The following is a 19,033-nucleotide window of genomic DNA, read 5'->3' on the forward strand; positions in this document are numbered from 1 at the left end:
CAAGACTAATTTCAGCATGACCTGAATTGATTTAGAGCAGTGGTGACTCTAGAGAAATAAGGAAGATACTTAAATTTTCAAATGTAACCTTTTAATCTGAAGACACGATATAGGTATAGAATGTGGGCAGAGTGAGCAAATGGGCTCACTAAGGAACTGCTACGGAAACTGAGGTATTTCTACTTCAACTGCTTACAGATTATCTGTGAATAATTGAGCCTAGATACAGCTAACAGTGTAGCTATCAGCAGATGTCTTGCAAAACAAGCTTGATTCAGGTAAATACTCTGCCAGCAGATCCAGTGGTGAGCTTCACATGTGTATGGCTACTGGGGTCAATATGCAGGCATAGCTCTGGAAACAGGTACAGCGGTGCCTTCTGATCTGAGAGATGCTGGTTAGTGGACAAGCTGCTTATTCAGAGCGCTGGTTCAAATCAGAGCCAAGTCTGGACTGACCAGAAATCCCTTCCATCTGCTGTTTTATACTGGTAACCTCTGACACCATTTACAGACAGTTGTTCTGTTCTTGATGACTGCATACATGCTTTTAATAATCCCATTACTGTGGCTTCTCTGGGAACTCAGACCTGGGGCAAAATATTTACTTGGGGCGAAGGTAAAATGTGTTTCAGAGGAAGCTCTCAACTTATGTTGAGATGCAACTGTCTTGTTGATATGGCTGTCACGTATTCCAGACTCTCCTGTATGATTGTACTTAAAATCAGGAAGTACTTTTACATCTGTTTCACAGCTCTAATTGCTAGAAATAGATAGTACTGTTCTGTTACTGGGCAGGTTTTCCTGACATACACGTTGTCGGAGTTGAATACTTTTTCAAGTCCAGGGATTTGAGCTGAGTTTAAATCAGCAGTATATACTGGGGCACTTGCTTCCTACCTCACAGCCTAAACCCCAGCCTCAAACAGGGCGTTGATTAGCTACCTTTCAGCCTGAAACATCAGTGCCTAACTGCTCTACCCAGAGGCAGGTGTCTGCACAGTTCTTCCCTTTCCGTCATGCTCAAATTGTATCGTTTGCTGCCTGCTGCATTAGTAGGGGCAGGGTCTCTCAAAGGGAGTGTGCATCACTGTGATGTAGTGGAAACTTTGTTCCCTGAGTGTGCAAAGCAGCTTTGCTGGCAGAAATGGAAATCAATGACCTGTGCCAGTGGGAGCAGCCTGTTGCTCCCCCTGTGCAGGGAAGCCATTGATTTCTTGTGCTGTTGGGCAATTGCTGCTCCATTTTTCTCTGCCAAAAGCCTCGTCTCCCAGATGGTGCTGGAGGCCCATGATGATGGATTTCTTTATTGCTAAACTCAAGCTATGAATGATTACTGGGAGGAAATCCATAGTAAATCCTATTTTTTTTTTTTTTTTTTTTTTTCCAGTCATGTTCATCGTAGTGAACTTCTCTTGTAACTCTTGTTGGGGGCATGGAAGTTTCTGGGAAACCTTGGGTTGAGTGGTTAAATCTAGCAAATCTGTGATTAAATATTTCAACACTAACTTAAAAAGCAAGGAAATCTTAAAGCTGTGAGCCAGGAGAAGTAATTTACTGTAAGGATAAGAGGGTAAAGCTCTCCTAGGATTATTTGTTCAGAATGTAACTTGGAGGGAAGGCTGTTCTCTTCAGTATCCTCTTGTGAATTATTTTATGAGACTAACAGTGGAATTGCCCAGCAATGCCTAGAAGTGGAGTAAGTCCCATGTGTCATCTGTGCAGGTGGGCCCTGGGGTGTGCATTCAGTTGTTGGGCAACATCACAGTGGCACCATGATACCTCAGACTAATCAGAAGAAAGTGGTAGGAATAGAGGATGTAAATGACTACGTGAGTCAGTTGGCCCATATTGCTGTTGAGTATTGAGGAGAATCATAGAATATCCTGTGTTGGAAAGAACCCATAAGGGTCACTGACTTCAGCTCCTGGCTCTACGTAGGGCCACCCAAAAGTCAGGCCATAATTGAGCTTGAATGCTTTCGCTCCCACTGTCAGGTTGGTTGTGATGTTTTGATTTGTATCTCTAAAATTTTGCTCTGTTAAAAGAAGTTTAAGTCGTGGCCTGTGAAATTTGACAGAGGTGGTGCTTGGACATTCGGTACGTGAACCAAGTTGCTGGTGTAAATGTGATAGGAAGGAGGCTCTTCTGGGTGCTCTGATTGCTTTTTCCACCAAAACAAAATTACTCCTTGATTTTGGAAAGTTTTGTAAGTTTCGGCATGCTTCGTGCCTTGTTTGGTTGTTCCTGAGTGCTGAGGAATTGATCAAATAGGTGTGCTGTAATTGCCCTTTCCATTTTTAATGCTGGAGAAGCAGGATTTTCATGCAATTAAATTTTGTTTAAAACGTATTTCTCTATTGAAAACTTACAGCTCAAGTCCAACTTTATTTTGACCTCAAGGTTCCTGAAAATTTTAGAATATAGTTTAATTTTCAGAAAAGGAGCACAAGGGCACAACTGTAATCTGATCACATCTAATCATCAGTGGCTGGCATTTAGTAGACCCTCCTACTTAAATTATTAATGGCTTCTCAGAGAAGTAAAAGTTTTGTGCATACGCTATTTTAGAAACAGTACAATTTCTAATGGGTATAATTTATTTAGTATTTACTTTTACAAAGAACTTTTGCTGTTTGTGCTCTAAAAGAAGAGAGAGAATCAGTTCATTGTAGGATGCTGAGAGTTTTGAAGAAGTCTATGGGACTTTCAGAAGTGTTGAACAGCCTTATGAGCTCAGACCAAAATTAAAACCAATCCAGGAGGAGGTCTTGAAATTTTCTTCTTGCCAACTTTGCTGTGTAAGGAAAACAAAAATAGAATGAGTGGGTTTAATGCTGCCTATAGGAATTCAGATCATGAGGCTGTGCTCTTACCGTATTACTCATATTTTAGATTAAAAGGCTGTTTAAGTACATTAAAAAAGGCATTGTAAGTGTTGACTCTTAATGTTCTCATGTGCTTGTGCAGGCAAGGAATACTTTCTCATAGCCAAAATGTGCCTTGCTTTCCTGTAACTGCATTGTGTCTATTTGATTTACATGGAAGTGATCTGCCCTTGGAGATGGAGCCAAGTTGGTGTGTTGTAAGCTGAGTTCTCTGGCTTCTGTATAATGATGCACTTCTAGAATAAAACCAAATGGGAGAATGTTAATGAAGGTCACACCTTGCAGCCATATGAGATTGTGCCTTTTTTTTCGTTTGTTTTAAGGAGTGCTGTAGTGTGTATTTGTGCAGGCTATTTACAGTTTACATGTTTAGACAAAGGCTGAATAAAAGCAGTTTATCACCTTGTCAATCTCCCATCTGCTTCTGGAGATCAAATACCTGCAGTGAGATGGGACCCTCTCGTTTGGACAGGTGGTTTGTTTAGCTTAACTAGATGCAGTTATGCAGATTATTTTTCAGTGTATGCATTATTCAATGGATTTGACTCCAGGAAGGCAAGTGGTCAGTGGCAAAAACAGGAGAGTGAAAGTCATTCTGTGGTTTTTAAAAAGAAAGAAATAAAAAAAACAACCGTTAGTATGTTCAAATTACATTACATTTACAAATAGGAAATGTATCTACTGGTACTTGAGGACACAGGTTATAGAAGTGTGTGCAAGTCAGAGGCGTAGGCTGGAATGGGAAGTGAGTCCATCAGTAGCTTTTGCCTTAATCTGTTAAAATAGTCATATAAAAAATTGTGACTACAAGTAGTGTTACAGTGCTGGAATGCTAGAGGCTTCTTTATTTAGTATAACATGTTGATTTTGATTTCTTTTCTTTTGGAACCCTGCTGCAAGGGGAGTTTCTTGTGATACAAACGATTTTCTACAGAATTCTGTCTGTGACAGCATCTAATGTCTTAGTTTTTAGTAAAGAAGCAGTACTAATGCTTGAAGAAAATGATTTCTCAAGAAAAAGAAAATGACTGCGTCTACAGCTAAACTGAGCCTGTCCTTTTTTATTGTTTTATTCTAAACAAGTAGAACATGTTCAATGATAATGTTTATATTCTACAGTAAATTCTTGGTTGAATCTGTCCTTTTTGTAAAATGGATTAAAGATCTCAAGTGTCTTTTTCTAGACTTGAATTGTCCCTGATACACAAAAGCCTACGTAAATTAAGGTAGCTATCAGTCATGGGAGGGACATATTCTCTACTTAGTGTTCATGTACTGCATGTTACGGAAAAATCTAGACAAAAATGAGTATTAAACAAAACAAAATTTAGTCATAGCAGATGTTTTGTGTGAGCTCAGTAATTTTCATTCCATTCCTAGTATAGAATAGACACTTCATTCTAAGGGTGACGAGTTTTGCATGTTATTTTACTCACTCTTCAGTTGGTGTGTGCAACTCAAAATTATTCCTCTTTTGAAAGATGTGGGCAATAAGTGCAATTTTATCTTCTGTATGGCACCTCTCAAGTGCACAAACCAACTCCTTGCTTTTGTCAGAGGCTTGCAGCTTCCACCAGTCAGAGTAGTGTTGATTGACTGGGAGAACCACGCTGAGTTCTCTGCAAGATGTAGCTGTGCGGATGCTGATTAACAGGAGAAAAATATGAAAGAAGATGGCATCTGCAAATCTCACAAGTGTTTTATCAGGGAAGTAACAGCTAGGGAAACTTGCCCTTATGTTTTTGAAGAGGTACATTAATATTGCACTACCACCTGCAATGTTCCAGGTGGGGAGCTGAAACCTGTTGTGCTGAGGCTGTTTATACAAGCTGCTCTTTCTGAAAGGGATTCTAATATGAACACCAGAGGATAAACCTTGGAAATACCCACGCTGCCTCATTTTGGACGTGAAATTTAGGGCACTATCAGAGAGATGCTAATGCACTGTTGTGTTATGTAGCTGTGAAAGATGCTTTCCAAGAGCAAAGAGTGTCTTTCCAGCTTTTGATAAACCACACTTTCCCTCCTTCCTGCTTGTATTTAATTAACACCTTTTTTTTATTTCTCTGGGAGATAAATCATTCCTGGCTTTGCCCTTTTGAAATTGATTGGGGGGAGGGATGTGTTGAGAAAAATAGCCATCATTCAGTAGGGAAAAAGCCCACAGATGCCTCTTGCAGACATGATAAACTGAAAAATAAAAGCAAAATTCACTGACTGGAACTTATCCATCTCAGCAGGTGGTGATTCTCGGATCTTGAATGATTTCCTTCATTCCTGTTGAGAAAAATGGATTTGCCTTGAAAAAGAGACCTTAATAAGAAAAGAATCAAAACCTGGTTCAAAATTGAACAAGGACATGCTAGGATAGGCAGTTTGCTGGCAATTGAAGTTACCTTGGTGTTAAAGGAGAGCTGTGATAAGTCCTTGATCCCGTGTCACTCTGAGTAGGCTGGTTTGATGTCGCATTATGACGTTGACGAACAGTTTTAATTGTTAACCAAACAAAGCCTTCTGTAAAGGAGTGGACAGAAACACATTCCTAATTGAAAACACTGTGTGTTCATTTGTCTAGTTTTGGTTCCTGGTAAACTGAGATGGGCGACGATGCTGCTCTGTTTCTAAAAGCCCTCTCACAATGGGGGTTTCCAGGGTTGCTGACTGGCATCCTGTATGTTCTGTGAGCTGGCTTTGAAAATTGAGAAAATCCTGTCTTCTGCAAACTTTAGATTGGCTTTCATGCTATGTAGAAGAGAGAAACTCTTTATTAAATGAATAAGACTGAAAGCTTGCATATCGGCTTCAGTATGTTTTAAATAGCATGTAAGTTGATCTTACTTATAAAGGCATCCAGCTATTAGAGCATTCGTGTTCAGAAGCATTACTTGTTTTTTGGAAGAGTCATTTTTCATCTCATAAAAGTGGGGTATCTTGTCTTTCCTCACACAGTGCTTCAGTGGGAAGGAGATTGTCCAGTTAATCTGAATTCACATTACTGGAACAAAATAAGTGCTTTTTTCCTCCATAGCTGACCTTTGCTTCTCTTCTTTAAGTGTGCAGTGTAACTAAGAAGAGCTTCTTATCAATTCAAATTCTGATTTGTGTTTTGCTGACTTGTAAGGCATAGGAGAAAAGCAAAGGGAAGCCATCTATAGATATACAGTTATAACTGTACAGTTTTATTGGTGGTGGATTTACCTGTGGGTTTTCTTTCTTTAATTTTACTTATTTGTTTTGTTGAAAAAGGAATTTGAAAACCACTTGTAAATTTCTGTGATGTATGGATAGTTGTGGACACAGGAATGAGGGTAGTGGTGGTGAATGAAAGGTTTCTACTGCCCAGGAACACATGGTCCTCAGGCTGTTCTTTGTCAGCAGCTGAAATCTTTCATGTAATGCTTTGAAATAATGCTCGTCCTAAACTTTGCCTCTTCCACTCTCCAGTCCCATTAGGATGCTGTATTTCCTGGCTTCCACCGAATGAGCTGAGCTCAGTGGTTTGAAGACTTCATGGTGGATGTTTCAAATGGTTGAATCCGCTGGAATGATTCCGTTTTCAGTCCCTGAAGCTGTTATTGTTTACAGTTCCTTTTTTCATTGGCATGGATAAGCATTTTTCCTTTGAAGTGGTATTTTGGACTAAAACTGTATGAAAGGGTAATGAATCTTGGGTTTACTTTTTTTTTTTTTTTTTTTTTTTTTTTTTCCCTGCTCCTTCTAAAACCAGTTTTTATAAGGGAATTAAAAAACTAAAAAAGAAAAGGAAGTTTTCTCAAATTTTTCTGTAGTACAGATTTCTTAGAAATTGAAGTGTCTTATTCATAGCAAAAATTCTTTGTGCTCTGCACAGCGCACTAGAATTTCAGTATTTGCTTATTAAGCTATACATTTGAGTGTAATTCTCTTCCTGGAATTGTTAGGTTGGTACTTCTTACACTGACAATTGGAAATCTCAGCTACTTATCATTTGACAGAGTTAAGTTATTAAAACTAAAGGCTGATAACTTTTTGTAGTCATGTGCAGGGTTGAACACCTACTTACATGAGGCTTAGCAGAAATGCATCCTTGATTATTTACATATTTCCACTTAAATTTGTCTTTGGCACATTTTTGCTAAGCTGTTCTGAAAGACAATAAAATGAGTTCACAGTAAACTGTGAATGGTCCTAACTTATTTTCAATACTTTCCTCCTCCTTTAGGCATTTTGTTATCTCTTGCAGAGAGTGGGAGGAAACACAAATCTCTTCAGGTATTCAAACTATTTCAGCAGGAATTGCCTCTACTATTGTTTTTTTGTGTGAAGGGTAAGTGTAGGGCACTGACAGACTTCTGAGGTGCTCATCAAATTCAAGATGGATCCAGATCTCTCTGTTACGAATGTTGCTGTATATAGAAGTTTGAGATAGAATTGTAGTTCTCTAAATTTGTGTCTGAGGACTGTGCTGTGAGCAGAAGTGGGGTGGAGATTTAGAGGGTCTTAAAGATGACAAGTACATTAAGTGCTATTAAATCAGTTAAGAATCATCTATTCTTTTTCTCCCTCCATTCCCCTTTAAGCTCGGTGTTAATTTGTTCAATCTTGTAGGAAGTATTGGAGTAATCTCTTCTGAATCTATGTTTCCACTGCCATGCCCGAGTTCATGGGGGCAGAATGTTCAGACTCAATCAGATTTAGGAGCTAATACAATTACCAGTAGGTTAAAACATTTCCATTGTATTGCGTGAAGACAGCAGTTGTCTGAAAACAGCTTAACTTTCTATAAATAAGTCACCCCCAATGAGGCTGTCTTTGTGATGTCACACACCATTAACCTTTGGCAAGGATTGCAAGATGACATGTTTTGTTCGGAGATTTTTACCAAATATTTTCCATTACTCTTTTCCTCTCATGAACTTCTGAAATAAGTCGGAGCACCTGCTACAAGATGTTTGTTCTTGAGAAAGCTGCTGAGGGGAAAATTGTGATTCTTCAATAGGATTGAACTCTTGAAGTCACAGACAGAAGAGCAAATAAATCTTGGGAGGCTTGAGGCATGCAGGACAGAGTTATGGTACTTTACACATAAATAAAAATGAGAACAGATGGGTAGGAAATTGACAGAGATAAGTTTAACTTTAGAAAGCAAGCAGCAAAGCTTTAGAGGGCTTTGAAGTCAGAGTTTGATGTTACTGGAAATAAAACTTGTGTTAAGTAGTTAAGGCTGATTGCCTTTCCTGCATCAGTTGTTCTGGTGGATTTGGTTTTCTATTAAACATTGAATCTCAGAAACTTCTTCTATGTAAAACTCCTCTGAGCTTTAACAGCTTAAAACTGTAGGAGACATTTTCTCATTGTGTGAATGGAGAATGAAATCTCAGTTTGAACTGGTTTTAATTATCTTTTTGGCTTGGTTTAAGCAATAATTTTCCCAAGCTTACAGAAGGTAGGGGAAGATTGGGTGCATCTAATGGAATAGCAAGGATAGAATGCCTTTGATTAAAAGTGGGGGAAGACATTTATTGCCCAAAATGCACATGGTGACTTTTTAAATAGAACATTTGCTTAACCTTCTGCTGTTTCTCTATGCATATGTTACAGTCGGAACGATTAACGCAGTGGAAGGGTAATACAGGAATGTAACAGCAAAAGAATCAGCGTGGGTAAGATGATATTTCACAGGAAAAGTAAAGGTGCTCACCTATCTTTGAAGATCTAGGCTTATAGAAAACACTTCATAAGGGAGGGATCTCTAACTAGAGATCCTTCCAGAGTGGCAGTCAGCACTTCAATGGGGTCTAAGAGAGGTGCAGCCAGGCTCCACCCCTTCTGCTCACACAGCTGAATTGCCTTCACCTGTGCTCCCAGGGCTGACTGATCCTTTCCCAGGTGATCAGTCAGTGGTTCAGGCCATAATTCAACAGTTCCCATACAGCATAAAATCAGTGTTTGCATCTTACACTCAAGTAGAATCTGAGTTACCGATAATGCAATGTACAGAGAGTTCAAGTGTCACGCTTACATGCTCTTTGCAGAGGAAATAGCTGAGAAAGAGGTGAATGCAATGTACTGCGGGAAATGATGCTGGCATAATAGATACTGATAACAAGGAACTCTGCTCGCATGAGAACAAACGCATGTATGCTGTAATGCTGTCCTCATGCTTAAGAACAAAGAGGATAACAATACAGAAGCTCACAGTTATGAAGAGTCTGTATGTTTCATTGTTGATTCTGATATGAGGTAACCTACTTCTGTGTTGCTGTAGCTATGTGAGCATGAACAAGGTCACTGCACCAGTGTGGATGTGATGAAGGTACTAAGGTTTACAGCTGGGTAACAGTTGGCTTTGGGGTCCATGCCCTTGGATCAAAAAAATTAATCTATTTCCTCTTGCTATCTGAAATGATATTATGTGTTGTCTAATACCATATTTTTGCTTCATAAAAATACCTCCTATGCTCTAATGAATTCAGTTTCCTAAATAAGCCTGAAAAAGAAGAAAATGTATAAGCTTTAAGGGAAAAGAAAATATTCAGATGTTTCAGTTCCTGAACCAGATCACATCTGTTCTGGGGCAGGTTGAGGAGCTTTTCAAATACTCTGGAGGAATCTGTTTTAAATAGAGTATGATTTTTGGGAATTGGGAACAAAGAGTGCCATCAGTGTAAGATTTAACAAAGTGAAAATCTGGTGGATAATGTAGGAAAGATAATCAAGTAGTCTATCAGAAATATAGGAGCAAAAACTAGATAAGAGTACAGCAAGCATAATATGTGAAGGCTTTTAATACAAGAAGTAGTGAAAACTTCATTGCCATGAGAGAGCAGAAAAATGTATGTGGGAGAATGAAGTAAGGAGTGTTTAGTGGCTGTGCTGTTGATTAGAATCTCTGTGAAAGCAGTTGTTGACATTGCTTGCTTTCTTCACCTGAAACAGGCAAACTGAAATTTGTGTGCCTTACTTACATGCAGACAGTTGGACTAGTACTAGCATTTGCTGTCCTCGGTATGGTAAGCAGAGAGTGAGGGATGTGTACAGAAGGAGAAGGGAGGACTGAATGTCATGTGGTGCCTCTGTAGGAAGAGGAATGCTTTGTTTCCTCTCTTACAGGCAAATAACTGAGAGGACTGCTGATGTAATAGTCTGGTGCTCAGAATTAGGAGCTGTATTGCAGCTTTACTGATTGAAGTTCTTCACCAGTGCCTCCAATAACTCTCCTTAAAAGCTCTCCACTGGACAGGGGAGGCTATCCCTTTGCCCTTAGTTTCAACCTGAGTCATCTTGTTCTGGTGCTGCAGAGAAACAAGAATGCTAGGATGTTACACAGTCGTTGGGCTTACTGTGACCATACACGTATATTTACTCTTTATATGTGTACGTCGCATATGTATGTGTACACTTACATATTTTAAGCAGCCTGTCACAATTTAGCATTATCCTGCAATCCTGAAATGACAGGCAGCCTTACAAAAAAGGGTGCAGGTAGAGTTTTTTTTGTATCTCACATCAATGATAGTCTCTGTATTTCTGTTCTTTGGGACTCGCTGTGAGGGTGTTACCAACTTTTTTTTTTTTTTTTTTTTTTTTTTTTTTTAAATATTCTGAATTACTTTTGATTATTCCCTGGAAATAAGTTGTCTTTTTCAGCTTGTCATATATAGCTGAAACAGGTTGATTTTTTTTTTTTTTTTTTTGAGATGTACTGAGTATGTTTAGAAAAGACACAACTTCTGCTGTCAAGTTAGGTAGAAAGTGAAGGATAACTAGGATGGGAGGCTTATGCAAAGTCAGACCAAGGCATTTTTGGCTTTAGTATGATATATATTTTTCATTTTTGTTGAGGCTGATCTCAGTCACTTTGAAATGGAGAGAGGAGAAGATGATTATTTAAAAGTGAGCATGAAGGTGAGTGTGGGCAGAGATAATACCTTCATGAGTGCAGATATGGACAGAAGTTGAGGAAACAACATAAAGTTACCATGGACTGATGCTGATACATGAGAATCATGACTCTAGAGACAGTGCAGATGGAACAACAGAAAGGGGTGTTTGTAGAAAGCAGCACAAAATGCTCACTCACTCTGTTTATACAGGAGGTCAGGAGAAGAAACTGATTTACCACCTCGTGAAACTTAACAGAACTGTGGGAGTAGAACAGGAGCTGGTAGGCACTGCAGAGGGAAAAGAAGCTGTCCTGTGGCAAATTCCAAATAATGTAACCCAAAGAGGCACAAGAGCACTCTAAAGCTTGGAAAAGTAGCGTTCCTTTGTTTCCAGGTTGTAACAAGTAATTTAAGTCTTCTGCCATCTATACGTGTTATGATGTACCCCAGTATTTATGCTAGATTTATGCAAGTCTAAAAAAGCATCAACTGTAGACATTTCTCAAGAGTTACTTTGGCAAAGCTCTTTCTAACAGAAAACTTAGCAAATGAAGGATTTGTGGCCTCAGTAGCCTAACTTTTTGCTTTGTTTCCATATGACTTTAAAATCCTCTTCTGTAGGCTTCTTGATCTCAGACTTTCATTTTTTTTCAGACTGGATTTAAAGGCCATGAATAATGACATTCTGAGTCAAGTGGCTGATTCTAACAAGTGTGTAGTATTGTGATGCAGCCTGCAGTAAAGTAATGAACAAAATTAATCATGGATGTGGGTGGTTTTTTTTTGTTTTTTTTTTTTTGGTGTGTGTGTGTGGTGTTTTCATTCATAAAACTTAAAGGTCTCTGAAGACTGTCTTCAAACACGTTATTTTGTCTAGATTAAAGCTATTTAACAGCACTGCAAAACAATTGGTCCAACTGGGCTTTTTTCTAGTTTTTTTTTTCCTTGCTATAAGTGGACGATGTCTAGTGAGGGTTGGAAGGGCAACAGCAGAATGTATGTTTGTGTGTTCTTTGAGGTGATTTTTCCTTCCCCCAGTAAATGTAATTTCCTGAGCAAAGTTATGATCAATTTATTTCTAAGAGAGATTATTACTATTTAATGGCCGTGTGGAATTCAGATTTCATTTCTTCAGGGATACCTGCATGAAGGAACTGGGGCTGTTTAGTCTGGAGAAAAGGAGGCTGAGGGGAGACCTTGTTGCTCTCTTCCAATAACTGAAAGTGAGAGCGGGGTTGGTCTCTTCTCACTGGTGATATGTGACAGAATGAGGGGAAATGGCCTCAAGTTGTGCCAGGGTAAGTTTAGGTTGGATATCAGGAAAAAAATCATTTGCAGAAAGAGTTGTTAAGCACTGGCATAGGCTGCCCAGGGAGGTGGTTGAGCCACCATCCCTGGATGTGTTTAAAAACCATTTGGATGTGGTGCTCAGGGACATGATTTAGCAGAGGGTTGTTAGAGTTAGGGTAGGACGGTTAGGTTGTGTTTGGACTTGATGATCTTTAAGGTCTTTTCCAACCTGAGTGATTCTATGATTCTGTGATTCTAAATCTCCACTATTCAGTAGTTTGACCATTGGGGAATGGCAGGCCAGAACTGTTCCGTGTGCCTGTGTGTGCATACACTTGCACTCCAGTTTTCATAGCACTTCTTCCCTCAAAAACAGATAAGAAGTTAGGGATCTGCTGTTTTTATTGGTTTGCTTGTTTGTTTCTGCTGTTGACTGTGAGCCAGTACTTGGCATTCTGCTCCATGTTATTTCTCCAGGTAGTGATTTCCCACTACCTTTCTCTGTTAGCATGGCTCAGATTTCCCTCAGCGTGGGGAGGTTTGGTTCTGCTGGAAACCAGCATCAAGCAAGGCCCGTTTGGACTTCTCCTCTATTTCTTGTGAAGGCAGCTGTTGTAGTTTTCAGTTATGAGGTAGCTTGAGAGGAAATGTTTAGTAGGAAGTTGGGGATAATCTGTCCCTAATCTTGCTCTGCCATGTGTATATGCAAACAACTTGCCACTTGCTTTTAGATATTTGTAAAAATCTTTTTGAGCTACACAAAAAAAATTATTACCAACAGAATCACAGAATCACAGAATCACCCGGGTTGGAAGGGACCCCAAGGATCATGTAGTTCCAAACCCCCAACAGAGTCATTTTAGGAACAGTGCTGATCTTTTGATCTGTGGGAGTATTTAAGAGAGGTGTGGGTGTGACTGTTAGGGATGTGGGTTAGTAGTGGATTTACAGTGTTAGAAGAATGGTTGGACTTGATCTTAGAGGTCTTTTCCCACCTTAATGGTTCTATGAAATCGTGCAACTGCTGTGTGTGTGTGTGTATGTTTATATTGCTTTTCCTTTTATATTTCACAATAACTGTTTGATGCGCAGCACTTCTCTGGAGCAGCTGCTTTCCTTTAGCTTTGGTGAGTGTTACACACCTGAGAACCTTGCAGATCATCACCAAATTTTAGTGAGAATACCAGCCCAGTTTTCACAGTTCACTGAGTTGTTGAGAATGAATACGCTTGTGTGAATAATTTTGCTCATTTACAGAAAGTCTGAAGAGGAGACTGGTGGTTTTACTCTTGCGAGTTCTTTTGAACTTACTGATGTGTTCAGTTTCAGACTACTTTCCCAAGGAAATAAAGCCAGAGACAATTTATTTCAGGCCCTGCCTAATACATTTTGAACCTATTGGTCTGCTGAAGTCAAGCTTGAAAGAGCAGTCACAATTTAGAAGCAATTGCAATTACTTCATGGAATTTTATGGCTGAGTCAGCCTCAGATGGACACCCTCAGTGCTGCAGACTTACTGTCCTTTTACAGAGGTAAGGCAGACAGAAATCTTCTCATTTCTGTTGTTTTTGGCAGTAACCAGCTGGTGTTATAAGCACAGTAGGTACAGACCAGCCAGTCAGCACACAGATGTTTCGCAATTAGCCATGACTACTCTCTCTTGCTCTCTGGAAGTGTCACAGTGACTTGGAAGGGAATTACAGTAAATGCAGCATGAGGAGAGTACTTCCTGCACCCATCAGTGGGGAACCTGCCATCAGTGGTCTGGTCTCTGCACAAATGTCATTAGGCTCTCCCACTCCTGTCTTTGTATTTCAGGTATATCATAGCAAATAGTTAAGCTGCTTGGCTAGGCAGCTGAATGCATTAGTTTTTCTACTTGAAAACAGGACTTGGTTTCTATTTTGTCATCTTCTGTTGGCGAATGCAGAATGTGGTTGTTGGTGTTTGTTTGGTGTTTTTTTTTTTCCCCTTCACTGGTAAAATTTCCTTGCACATGCTCTCCACACATGCACATTTGCAAAAAGAAAATGCATTCAGGAGATGCATTTCTCTGGCATGTATCCTTAACTACTGAAGAAGATAAAACATGTTCTACTAATAAATAAGAAATGTGAATGAACATTCCTTGACACAGTTCTTCTGTGTTCTCACTATGTGAACACTTGTTTTGCCCTGCTAGCAAATATTCTGGGCACACCCCTAGCCAGTTGTTCTGTACCTTTTTCCCCTAATGCTCCTCTTCCCTGAAGGAATAACGCTGCCTGAAATGGGAAGAGTTCATCTTCAGCTGTGGTGTGAATCTTCGGGTATATTTGACAGAATGAACCGAAAGGAGAGAAGGACTACTTTCTTGTGATGTGATGAAATGACAGCTGTCTGTAAAGCCAGTTTTACTAATTTTTCCCTACTATGTTTTTACAGCAGGAATTCTGTAGGAAGTAATGCAGAACGTACCCACCCTATTTAGGCTTGCCTTTACAGTTGCTTTGTTTTAGAGTTTTTATAAATTAGTCTTTTCTGTTTCCGTGGCAACTCGCTTGTCTGCATTGGTTGCCAAGGAACAGCTCGTGCTGCACAAAGGACAGGGGCACTCTACCCAGTGACTTCATTCTTGGCGCTAATAGACAGAGGGGAGCGTAAGCTTGGTGTTCTTTGGAGTATGGTCTTCTTATTGACTGCTAGAAGGAGAACTTTATTATTTCTATATTTTCCTTTTAAGTGTGATTAAGGTGTTGGCTTCTCTTTCTGAGTCATTGCAAGTCTCCTGTTCTGCACAACAATGAGACTCCTATGGTCTGTAGTAATTGCATATGCATAGCACATTGGAAAATGCATGTTTTTTGGGATGGTTTAATACACTATACAATAAATTGTGTGATTCTCCAGTTAAAAAATTGATTTTTTATTTTTTATTTTTTTTTACAATGTAAGATTCCCAGTTGTGTGGATTTGTTGAGAGCAACTAATGTTCTCATTAGGTAGAATTAGAAGCAAGTGCTGTGAAGAACACTTCTGAACATGTGGCTCTGTGGAACACTAAAAAGTATTTTTCTTATTTGACCTCTCGGATAACTACAATCTGGATTCCCATCTGATCTTTCTTTTAAGAAGCACAAACTGACACCTGTCATCAGTCCATCAGTTTTCTAAAATGGGTGTGGATAGAATGAGCATATTGTGAGTCAGAATTCTGCGTTAGTGTAACATTTTATTTTGGAGGCTGTCTTGCAACCATCACTGGTATGGTTGTGAATTTGAGTATATGGACCCAAAGTAGCTAAGCAATTTCTTTGGGCTTTTCCAAACTAGTATTTTTGAAGGAGGGAATTCATTTGCCTTGTGATTCTCTAAGTGATAATCAAGTCTTCAAACAGTGCAAGAATTTTGTTTTTAATTAATACTTGCACAAAATGTTGCATAGTGCAGACATATTAATAAATCTACTTCTGTGAAAATAAAAGGATGAGAGAATTTGGTTCTTCCTTAGGGGCTAATGTAGGCACACAAATGGGGTCTTTTAATCTTAGCATAGAATCTGTGGCTCAGATCTGTTAATGCTGGTTTTATCTGCTCTTGCTGGTTCTCCAATGAAGTGCCATTGCATTTCAGTGTCACATAAGTGCTATTCAACAGTGTTTTTGAGTCAGTTAGCACTGGGAATATCTGCAGAGAGGGTGAAGTGAATCTCGTGTAAACCAGTAGTTTGTTGCATGCAGAAATGCAGATACTCCTTTGTAGTAGAAAAGCTATTGCACAGTTCTGTGCCCACAGGTGTGTTGGAAAAGGCCAAGAATAGTTATTTTTTTCCTGTAGATAAAATGCCAAGAGGAATCTGCCATCACAACGTGGCTTTCAGGGTACAGGGAGAAGCTGAATTACTGGAAATTTGCTAGCATTTGGGCAAAAAGTTGGATTACCTGGAGCCACGTTACTTTTGCAGGCACTGAGCAGGGGCTAGCCTTAGGATAACTATGGCCAAAAAAACACTTTCTACTTCTTGGTCTGTTTATTAAAAGCCCTTTGTTACCCTGTACTAGCCCGACTTACATGAAGTGACGTGCCTGCAGGCTAGCTCAGGATTTGACTTGCCTTGGATTAGTTTAGAAACGCTTTGACCTGAGATAACTGGAGTTCAGTCTCAAGCCAGTCACTGAGCGGTGTTCTCAGCTTGATGGCTGATTGAGTGGAGTGCAGATTTATCTCTGTCTGTTATGAATTTTATTAATGAATTTATTATTTTTTGGCCTTACTATAAAAGAAGTGCACAAACTTTTCCTCTGTAGCAATAAAAAGAAGGTGTTTGCTAGTGAGGATATTCATAAGGAAAGCAATAGTGCAGTTGTCTTTGATAAACCTTCTGGAAATCCCTGAACAATAACTTGATTTGAAATCATGTTTGATAACCTAGATACTAAATTTCAAATATTGTATTGCACCTTAAGCAAACCAACTGCATTTTTCAAGTTGGGAATAAAGCAGTGGGTACAGCGTTGGTATTTCACAGTGTGAAAACAGAAAACCCCCAGTCCCATTTTTGCACCAAATTTGCTGTAATCTGCAAGTTTTGAACAAGGAAGACAAGGTGTAGGAGAATAAAGGAAAAATTTACCTGTTTTAATTAACGCCATAAATAGCAGCCTATCCTTTGTACTTTCTCTCTTTCGGATACTATATTCCATGATATAGGCCTTACAATGTTCTTTAAAAACCATTTGGAGATTATTAAAAGGGGAACATTGAATTTTCTTTCTATATAATGCACTTAAAATAATTTTCAATTGCCCAAATAGCTTTACAAGTCACTCGAGGCATGATTTACTTAAAAATTATATGAATCAATTATATACAAAAAACATACTTAATGTAAAAGTTATAGCACAGGCTGATAAAAGCAAAGTAACTAGATTAAGTCTTTAACCTGAACTTGTCCTTTTGAACCAGCTGCAGGGTAGAGCACAGGCTGTAGGCTGAGAGTAGATACTTTGAACTGTACCAATATTATAATCTCTGAAGAGAAAGGTCAATTTGAAAGCCTGTGGTCATGGTCTAAATATTTATTAAATAAAAAAATATGTATTATAAAAAACAGGTGGGAGAAAAGGACACTGGAATATTAGTGATTGTTATTTTCTCTGTTACTATTAGGGTTTTATCTAAATGGGATCAGTCATTCAAATAGTGTAGATTCTGGTCAAACTGGAGGGCTTTTTTCCTTTCCTCTTATATAAGAGACTTTAAAATCCAGATCTGATACTGCAAATCCACACCAGTGTTTTACCTAAAGTACACCTTCTCCATTCCATCTCCCTTTTTCTCTGACCCTGCCGAGATCGAACAAGCTGGCAAATATCAGTTTCTCGATGTCCTTATTTTTGATGCTTTGATTAGGACTTGAATTGGGAAACTCTTAATTGCCCAGTTTGGTGTGGCTGTGATGAGATGGCATTAGTCTGCAGCTTCCTTGCATTGCTTGATATGTTGACAGTGGCAGGGTTGCTTGTGCCTGTGGCTTGGCAGGTATCAGCGGAAAGGCTACATTAGTTAGCCCTGTAATGTGTATTCTTCCCAGCTTTTGGTGCCATCAGAGTACTACGCTTGTTTAGATCGTGGGTGGAGGAGTATTTGTGTTTAACAGTACAAGTTCCTAATAGTTCAGTCTCATAGGAGAGTAGATGAGTTTTGCTTTTAATGTTTCTGCACCGCCTAATGTAGCTTACTGAAACACATCCCACTCCGAGCTGAAAATTAGCCTCTTTTTGTGCTGCCTTCAAAGTATCTGGAAAAGAGGAAGAGATGCTAATTTTAACCATGATTACTTCACAGAACATCTTAAAATTAATGAAACTGAAATTTAGATACAAGAGGGTACCACTATGCTGGAGCTTGGCTGTGAGAGAAAGCTCTTTAGCATGCTTGTATTTCCATAAGAAATGAGTTCAGCTGACCAACCTCTTCGAGTAGATTTCCTTGAAAGCGTAATTCAGACAATTGTTAGCACAGAACTGAGACCTTTCTGTAACCTCACTAAGAATCAGCAGGTGACCGGAATTTTTACTTACAGTTGTCAGTAGTTGCTGTGTAAATGGACTGGTAGAATGGTTTGATTTAAGCAAGATCTTGAAGAGCATCCAGTTCCAAGCCCTCTGCCATAGGCAGGGCCAGCTCCCGCTTGGCTGGGCTGCCGCAGCCCCTCGCAGCCTGGCCTTGAATGCCTCCAGGGCTGGGGCGTTCCGTTTCCCTGGGCAGCCTGTTCAGTGCCTCCCCTTGCTCATTGTGAAGAATTTCTTTCTAAGTTCTAGTCTAAATCTTTGAGTTTTAAGTCATTATCCCTTGTTCTATCATTACGCTGATAAGTAGTCACTCTCCAAGTCCCTCTTCCGTAAAATATCCTAAGTGGAAAGGACCCAATTGGCTCCACACAGTACCACTCACAATTTCAACCCTATGTTTGATAGCATTGTGCAAACACTTTTTGAGCTCTGACAGCTTGGGGCCGTGCCACTGCCCTTCCTGCAAAATTCTGAAGCAAGAATCCTTGCTTGATCTTCTGCACTTTTGCTTTGTCTTCTGCCTTCTTCAGAACTGCTTTAATTTTGGGGAAAATGTTTGGTGTTTTTTGATTCATTTTATTTATTTATTTATTCTGCTCTTCTCTATTTTTAATAATTGCACGTAGAGGAGTGTTGGCTGTGCTGTTCTAAAATGTCACAAATATACTTCATTATCATACTTCTTCTACCTATTCGTCATTTTCCTGCAGTCTTGCACAGTTTTGGTTGTATGAAGCTCTTCTGCTGAGCAACAGATAAATCTGGATGCAGGGTAAGGAACAGGAAGAGATGAAGTTGTTTTGTTATCAAACTTGGGCAGGTTGGGCCTTTTGGTCTTTCCTTTATATCCAGAGGTCTTGAGAGCTTTGTCTCATTAGTCATGGCAAGCTACAGCTAGTGGTGGTGACATTTGACATATGTCCCTGAAGAGAATGTCA

At 39.4% G+C, this 19,033-nt stretch overlaps 1 protein-coding gene across 3 annotated transcripts in view; it reads left to right on the forward strand.

Moving 5' to 3' along the window:
• DCLK1 (doublecortin like kinase 1) overlaps window positions 1–19,033 on the forward strand; it is a 233,272-nt gene that overhangs the window by 15,120 nt on the left and 199,119 nt on the right. The gene's annotated exons all lie outside the window — the stretch shown is intronic.

This window comes from Lagopus muta, chromosome 1, assembly GCF_023343835.1.
Source record: "Lagopus muta isolate bLagMut1 chromosome 1, bLagMut1 primary, whole genome shotgun sequence".
Taxonomy (NCBI): Eukaryota; Metazoa; Chordata; class Aves; order Galliformes; family Phasianidae; genus Lagopus; species Lagopus muta.